We start from the raw sequence: 7,982 nt of genomic DNA, 5'->3' as shown, positions 1-7,982 counted from the left end.
CTCGTCACAGTGTAGTCTTTAGTGGAAGCTCTACAAGGCTTGAGATTGTTTAGCGCATAGTTTTTTGTCATCGCTTTGGGCTTGGCCATACAATACATGGTAGCTTCCAGAAACAAAACACTTTGCCTTGTTAGCTTGTTCACTGTTCCTCTGGCAGCTACAAGTCTGATGAAATATCTGACGTTCGGAACCGCGTACGCTTTCCTTGTTCACCGAGTTGGACAGGAAATTGTCGTCACTTATGTAGCCATCAAGTGAAGTAACGAGTGTGCGGAAATGACAGGTATAGTCCCTGCTGTCCAGTTCATCGTAGCTGGCGTCGACTGAATGATTAGCGATTCTAGGAGCTGCCGGGATGACATGTTCTTTACCTTGGCGACAACAGTTGCAATGTCCCAGTCGATCTTGTGATTATGTTTTTTGCGCATGCTCGGCAATGGCGTTCGTCGTCTGACTGTTATTTCTTACGTCCCGTCTGTGTTCCTTGAGCCATCTAGAGAACTTCCTTATTTTGCCAATATATACTTTATGGCAATCAGCCATCAAGTAGAACATGTCGTCAAAAGGAACATGTCATCCCGGCGACTGCTAGAATGGCTAATCATTCAGTCGACGCCAGCTACGATGAACCGGACAGCACGGACTAGCCATTTACGCACGTTCGTTAGGTCACGTGCTGGCTACATAAGTGACGATAATTTCATGTCCAACTCAGTAAACAAGGAATGCGTATGCGGTTCTGTGACGTCAGACATTTCATCAGACTTGGTCAGTGATCGTGATTCTCCTCATTCTATGCCTGACCCGACGAACGTTCGGCGAACCCTTGATTATGGTAGCTACAGAGAAATTATTTCCGGTTCCCATTATTACAGGCTCAGCGGCTGTGGCGCAAATTTGCACTGGCTTCAGAAACTACTGAAAAAAGAGTAAATACAAGAAGGTCGTGGAGCACACCAGTTGGAACACCTTGGATCGTTGCGCTGTAACGATGAACAAGCACCTGTAAAGACCATTCCATTGAACAGCAATAAACATAAATACTTTTGTCTGTTACAAGGCAATGTTGACTGGCGTGTCTTATTTGCAGGCAAAACGTAAACGTGTACTCGCATGTAAAGGTATACTAAAGAAAATGAAAAGCAAAACAAAAGGAAATGATATGCCTAACGTCTTATATTCTGTGTAGCCACGGATAAAAAAAAATCTTAATTTATCCGTAACCGCCGGCCATATACTTTTGCTCAGCAGTGTACGTTCTCGAGGAAACACCACAGGAGTTCACGACTGAGGCTGTTTGAGACTGACAGGGGAGATATTAAACAAAGAAAGAAAATGAAAAGAAAAAGAAATGTTATTGACGCCACTTTTCCTTTCTTTCTTTCTTTCTTTCTTTCTTTCTTTCTTTCTTTCTTTCTTTCTTTCTTTCTTTCTTTCTTTCTTTCTTTCTTTCTTTCTTTCTTTCTTTCTTTTTCTTTGTTTTTTATTTGTTCCCCAAAGATCTGGTTTAAGAAAATAACGCACACGCAGCCAAAAGAGACGGAACAGACGCATACTCCGCAGCAAACATTAATCTACTGCTGAGCGGTCTACACCGTACCGACTAACGTCGTACATTCAAAGACAACGATTTATCTCTTTTTTTCCTTTCTTTCTTTTTTTACGGCGAAGAGCCGTACTCACCGCGTAACTCAAGAAGATATTTTTCTGACGACGACATAGATCTCATTATTGTTGGAGCACTTGCGCGATGCGCTGCTGACGTCGTCTTGACGCTGAGCAGAAGCCCGCACGGTCGATCGCATACTTTCGGAACACCGTAGCGGCAACGAAGAGGACGAATATCGTTCCGATGGGGAAAAAAAAAACGTGCTTTTTGAGGAGCGGTGTTGGTCACTTTGAACGCGAATAGCGGGCGCATGCGCAAATTGAAATAACCAAATTGAGTGTAGTACGCTAACAGTGGTAGCGGCCGTCGGTTCTTCGTTTTGGTATGCGGATGCCATTCAATGTGCGCACATAGCGGAGTGCATCATCAGGGAAGGGGCTCGCCGATTGTCTGCCAGTTGTTGAACACAAAACATTAACAGCAGTCACTTATAAGACGGTTCTTCGCAGTTGTATAGATGGCAGTCATAGCCTAATGAGATGGAAATTGTCCGAATATTTTTACAGGGACTGCCGTATCAGATCGTCCAGCGCCGGTGATCGGTGGCGCCGTGTGTTGGTAATTCTTCTTTGCCCATTATTAAGTGGAAAGTGGCGTGCATGGCGTCGGAGAGAGGAAAAGAGGCAGCGGCAATACTCGCGCACAACTTTCTGTGGCAATGAAGGAAAAGCTACGGGCGCGTGGCTGCTGCACCTATGTTATCGCGCCAAGTAGTCCGGCAGCGTGTGACAGTGCTTTTGGGTGCTCGGAACAGAGGCTGAATCGATGGAGCTTCCACGTGCGACGGTTTCGCGTTGCCCCAGAGGCGGAAGGGTAAAGCCACAAAATAAGTAAACCTTTACACTCAGTGGTGTGTTCTGTCTTATGTAACTGTTGCTAATACGGTGTTTATGCCTTGTCTTCCCCATCCTAAACGAACGTTGATTAAAATGCGGGACTATTTTCACAAGCGCCCTCACGTGTGCGCGCTTTGCCTCCGTAGCTTTCCCTTCACAGCCACAGAAACTTGTCCGCGAGTATAGTGATACCCTCACGGCGACTACGTTGTTGCCGTGGCATTCGTTTTGTCGTGGCAGCCAGAACGGCGTCCGAAAAACAATTAATGGTCGGAAGGGTGCCGATAAAAAATGCGTAAAATGCGGCACCTGCGCCGCAACATCGTTCCAATAACGATATACACGAGCGATGGTGCGTTCGCTAACTGTGAGACTTGTCGTGCAGTTCACCAAAACCTTGCTGACGTGTCAAAGGATTAAAAGTCCCTCAAGCGGGACGCCGGCAGGTTTCTCCAGAACTCACAGCTGTCGCGTTCATTGCAAAGTAGGCAGGGAACTATCATTAAGCAGCAATAGCATTTGTCGACGCCATAATCGCGCTTCAGTAACCGAAGTTTTCACCAATAACTTGGTGCCCGTCACCGGTATGTGTCTCAAGAATGAAAAAAAAAAATGAAATTAGAAATTTGCCCAGCAGTGCGACTTGAGCCGTTGACCTGGCGGCCTCCATTAGATGGAGCAGCGGACTCGGTATTTATTTATTTATTTATTTATTTATTTATTTATTTATTTATTTATTTATTTATTTATTACGAACTTGGAATGTAGGTGACATGCACAATATGTCACCGGCTTCTCCACGGCGTTAGATTGTTAAATGGTTGAAGAATTCTCATTGTCGATGTGAAACATTTCAGTGGTTCAGCAGTTCGCAGGGAAACGAGAGTTGTCACTTATTTGTCCTTTCTGCTTATGAATCACTTTCCACTCTTATGCCGTTCTTCACTCATACAGTGCTAGAGGCAACGCTGCCCGCACACAAAAGGTAGTTTTTTACAATGAAAATACCTCAATCCACTGGTAAATTCCTTCATCATCGATGTTCCGTATATGCGACAATTTTATACATCCACGACAGCGGTTAATGTGGGGTCGTTATAGGCCGCAGACACTAAGCAAGCGCGTGCGCTTGCTTAGTTGTTTCTTGCAATAAATTTGTTTTTTGCAATGGAATTTGTTTCTCGCAACAGATTTTCTGCCATGAATTAGAACTGCTATATAGTCAGCACGGCTTAAAGAGCTCTGCCTTCACAAAAGGGATAAAAAGTCTAGGCATCCCACTCTGTGAAGGTGGATGACCAGCGAAGTTGTGCAGCAGACGACGAAAAGGTGACACAGAATTCTGAACAAAGGTACGGACACATTTGTTGTTTCGATCGGTGGTCATCGTGACGATTGGCGTTCATTCGTTTTATACATTCGTTATACACATCTGTTATATACATTCGCGTTTTCATTTGGCGATAAATTGAGGCCAAAGGATTTGACAACAAAATCACGGCACCGACTGGCTTTGGGCCAGTGCCGTCAACGCTTTCGCATAGGGAAGGGCAGTATAGGGGAACGCTCGTATGATAAGCGGGAACGGAGCCAGCTGGGGAAGAAAACGACAACGACGAACTCGCGAGCAGTTGCACAAGCCATTGCTGATGACGATAGTTTTTGCTCGAACACATGAAAATTTTACGGAATCCTAGTCTTAAACAGCTCCACTGTAAAAATGGATGAGCCATGCATTCCACTCTGCGAAGGTGGATGACCGTCGAAGATGTTTAGCACACGGAACAGAGGTGACACAGAATTTCTAACAAAGCTACGAACACATTTGTTCTCTTGATCAGTGGTCATGGTGACAAAAGGTACGCACACACATTTATTTGTCTACATTTTGCGCAGACGACCCTCTCTCTCTCTCTCTCTCTCTCTCTATATATATATATATATATATATATATATATATATATATATATCATCAGAAAACAACAAGCAAAGACACCAACGACAACGTAGGGAAAATTACTTGTACTTAACACTTCAATTAAAGAAATGACAACTTAATGGAAATGAAAGTGGATGGAAAAACAACTAGCCGCAGGTGGGCTACGAACCCACCTCTTCGCGTTACGCATGCGATGCTTTTACCAATTGAGCTACCGCGGCGCCATTTTCCCATTCACTTTCTGGGGTATTTATGTTCTACTACTAGAACTAACCCTGAGAGTGTTAGCCAGCGCCGCCACTCACAAACCTTGGCGGGTTCGTATCCCACCTGCAGCCAGTTGTTTTTTCATCCACTTTCATTTGTATTAATATGTCATTTCTTTATTTCAATTAGTAAGTACATGTATTTCCCCCAATGTTGTCCTTGTTTGTTGGCTTCTTATGATATGATTAATAATAATCGGGTCCCTCGGTTTCCTTTCTTCTCGTTCATTACATTACCATGGTCTCGAATCCGGCAATATTGATGCTTCAGGTAGCATGTGGGGTATTATTGACCAGTTGCCGTCATCCTAGTAGATCACGTTCTCTTGAAGCGGGCGACAGAAAGGATGTTTCATATCCACCGCCAAGGTTTGTGAGTGGTGGCGCTGGCTAAAAATCTCAGGGTTACAGGGGCTTAGCCGGGGGGGGGGGGAGAGGGGGGGCTTATGGGGCTTCCGCCCCACCCCAAATTTCTTCGGGCTCTTCATGCGCCGCCGACCAAAACAACCCCCGGCGCCGGCTATCATTCCTGGATTTTGTCTAGAATGACCTTTTCACGATCAAAAAGACACCTCCTCAACGCGTACATTGCGAACTCGGGCTGGATTTCACCGCAACGCCCATGCACCAGGAGTCACATAACGCAAGGACTCCATTCGAGCACAAAATTTCAAGGGCGTTTCGATGGCGAGCGGCCTCGTCCCGGCATCTCAAGGAGGCCTTGGAATCTACGGAGCGCATGGATTTCAATTCCTAAACTTTATGGGTATAAAGTTCTCATATACCTTTGATGCGAAAGGTGTATTTACATATCTAACGACGCGCTTTAGATTCTCAATTCCGGAGCATTGTGGGTTTAATGTTGTTATAAACATGTGACGCCAAAGGTGCATTGACTTCTCTAAAGTCGTGCATCAGAACATACAACGAGACAAGCCAAATCAACACATTATCAGACAAGTTCGCAAAGCACGCAACGAGGTCCGATGAGACGAAGCGTTGTGGTGGTTCATTTGTTCCATCGTGTCACAGAAAACTATATCAGCATTTTTTTCGCCTGCACCAAAGCATCCATGCCAAGACACTAACCCCCGTATGCAGAGATGCAACTTAAGTCGAAGCACATGCTTGACTTGATTTAGATGACGCCTGGCGTTAACGTGCGCAAAGACGCTCACTGCGTTGCCATCGGCGCGTTCCTGATAGGCGTCACTCGGATCAAGTCAAGCATGGGCTTCAACTTAAGTTGCATCTCTGCATACGGGGGTAAAGCCAGCAAAGGCAACTACGTTCTCAATTTTTCTTTGTACTTTTGACTTTTATTCGCGAGGACCTATTGAACCTCTTCAGTTTTCTTGTACTCGCTATCCGCGTGCTGCCAGAACCATCCAGAGCGCATGCGTTTTCCTCGTGTTGCCCCGACCAAATTGTGTAATTGCGTTAATTTTGTAGAATCACAATTGTGTAATAGATCACGTGTAAAATTACAAGTATGCAATAGATTACGGGTATTGAGAATGTTTTTCACTGATCTGAATTCTGTAGTTGTGTATACTTTGCAAACTATCGCATTGCCTTTGTTTTTCACCACACGGCTGCTCTGTGTGGCGTAGGGGGTCATCAAGCTGCATTTGGCAGCTTTTGCCCTTTCGTCCTCTTTCATTCTGTACTTTGTTTTGAGAGAAATCTATCTATCTATCTATCTATCTATCTATCTATCTATCTATCTATCTATCTATCTATCTATCTATCTATCTATCTATCTATCTATCTATCTATCTATCTATCTATCTATCTATCTATCTATCTATCTATCTATCTATCTATCTATCTATCTATCTATCTATCTATCTATCTATCTATCTATCTATCTATCTATCTATCACCGCGCGGTCACTTTGGTGCGCGTTCGTTTTTCTCTGGCCGAGTGGATTTTCACCTGGCAGAGTTTTAGACGCTTTTCGGCTGGCGGACAAGAAAAAGAAACAATGGTCGCTTGCCGCCATCACTGTGGGGACACGACGGATTGCAATGCGTTCGCTTGAGCGCAACCTCTCCGGAAAGTCTTGTCTCGCCGGTGTAGGATACCGAGCAGTATGCGCATGGTTCTCTGTTGACCAAGCGTCTCACGTTTTCTTCGAGGTTCTTTCGGAAGCCACATTAGGTGCCCAAAGTGGGCATTTGACTGTGGCCAACATGCTTTCCTTCGGTTTCTTTATTTCGGTGCCACTGCCCCACAAAGAAGAAAAGTCATTGTTGCGGCGTAGTGAACTGCCGCATGGTGAAAGGTCGATTTTGTTACAAACTATATGGACACTCCAGGCGCATTCCTCCCGTCGCCGTAACCCCCATGTTCCGTATGATGTCCAAGGGCGATAACATCGCGACCACGCGCCTCATGCTGTATGTGCGAGTGAAAGCGTGGGGAGGGGGGGGGGGGTGCGGTGGCACGGGTGAGCCGACGATGGTGGCTCAGTCTTGTGTGCACAAGGGAGAAAAGCGGGGAGGATGCGTGCCACCTTCCGCTGCGCGCGATACGTCAGGGGGAGTAGAGGGAGGGTGGAGGCGAGCCTTATTATTCCGTGATCTGTGAATCTGTGATTGCGCAACATGTTTATTGGCCTTGTTTGACGCATCATAAACAGTGTCCTATTCTTAGCTATGTAGATTTAGTGGAGACATTTACATATATTTATATATCTCGTTGCAAGGTTTTGTGTATACGCGCAGTGAATTTTGTTTCCATTGACACGTCTTTGCCCTTTATCAAGCTGTGTCTTCGCATTTGTATATTTCACTGTATCTTCGGATTTCTAATGTACGAGGGCGAGTCAAATGAAAGTAAGCCAACCGTTCCCGCGCAATAATAGTTCGGTTCATCATCAGCGAGGCATGCGCGTAGCACACAGGCATTTCTCACTTACAAAAGTGACACACAGGTGTGAGGATAAATGTACTTCAATGCTCTCATACACTGGGTTGAACATGGTTGTGTGACATAATGGATGCTCCAACAGTTGAACAGTGTGGTGTCGTGAGGTTTTGGAGAGCTGAAGGCGTTCCCGCCCCTCAAAAATTCGTCGCCGTATGGCTGTCGTGTACGTTGAACATTGTATTTCATTGGCCACTGTGAAGCACTGGAGCGAATGGTTCAAAGAAGGGCGTGAAATTTGCAAATACGATCCAAGACCGGGCCAAAGCCACCGTGCAATCACTCCCAACACAATCGCAATGTTGATGAGCTGATTAGATAAGAAGGGAGGATAAGCATC

The sequence above is a fragment of the Dermacentor albipictus genome, chromosome 1 (assembly GCF_038994185.2).
Source record: "Dermacentor albipictus isolate Rhodes 1998 colony chromosome 1, USDA_Dalb.pri_finalv2, whole genome shotgun sequence".
Lineage (NCBI taxonomy): Eukaryota > Metazoa > Arthropoda > Arachnida > Ixodida > Ixodidae > Dermacentor > Dermacentor albipictus.
The sequence above is the reverse complement of the archived record's forward strand: the minus strand, read 5'-3'. Positions refer to the sequence as shown.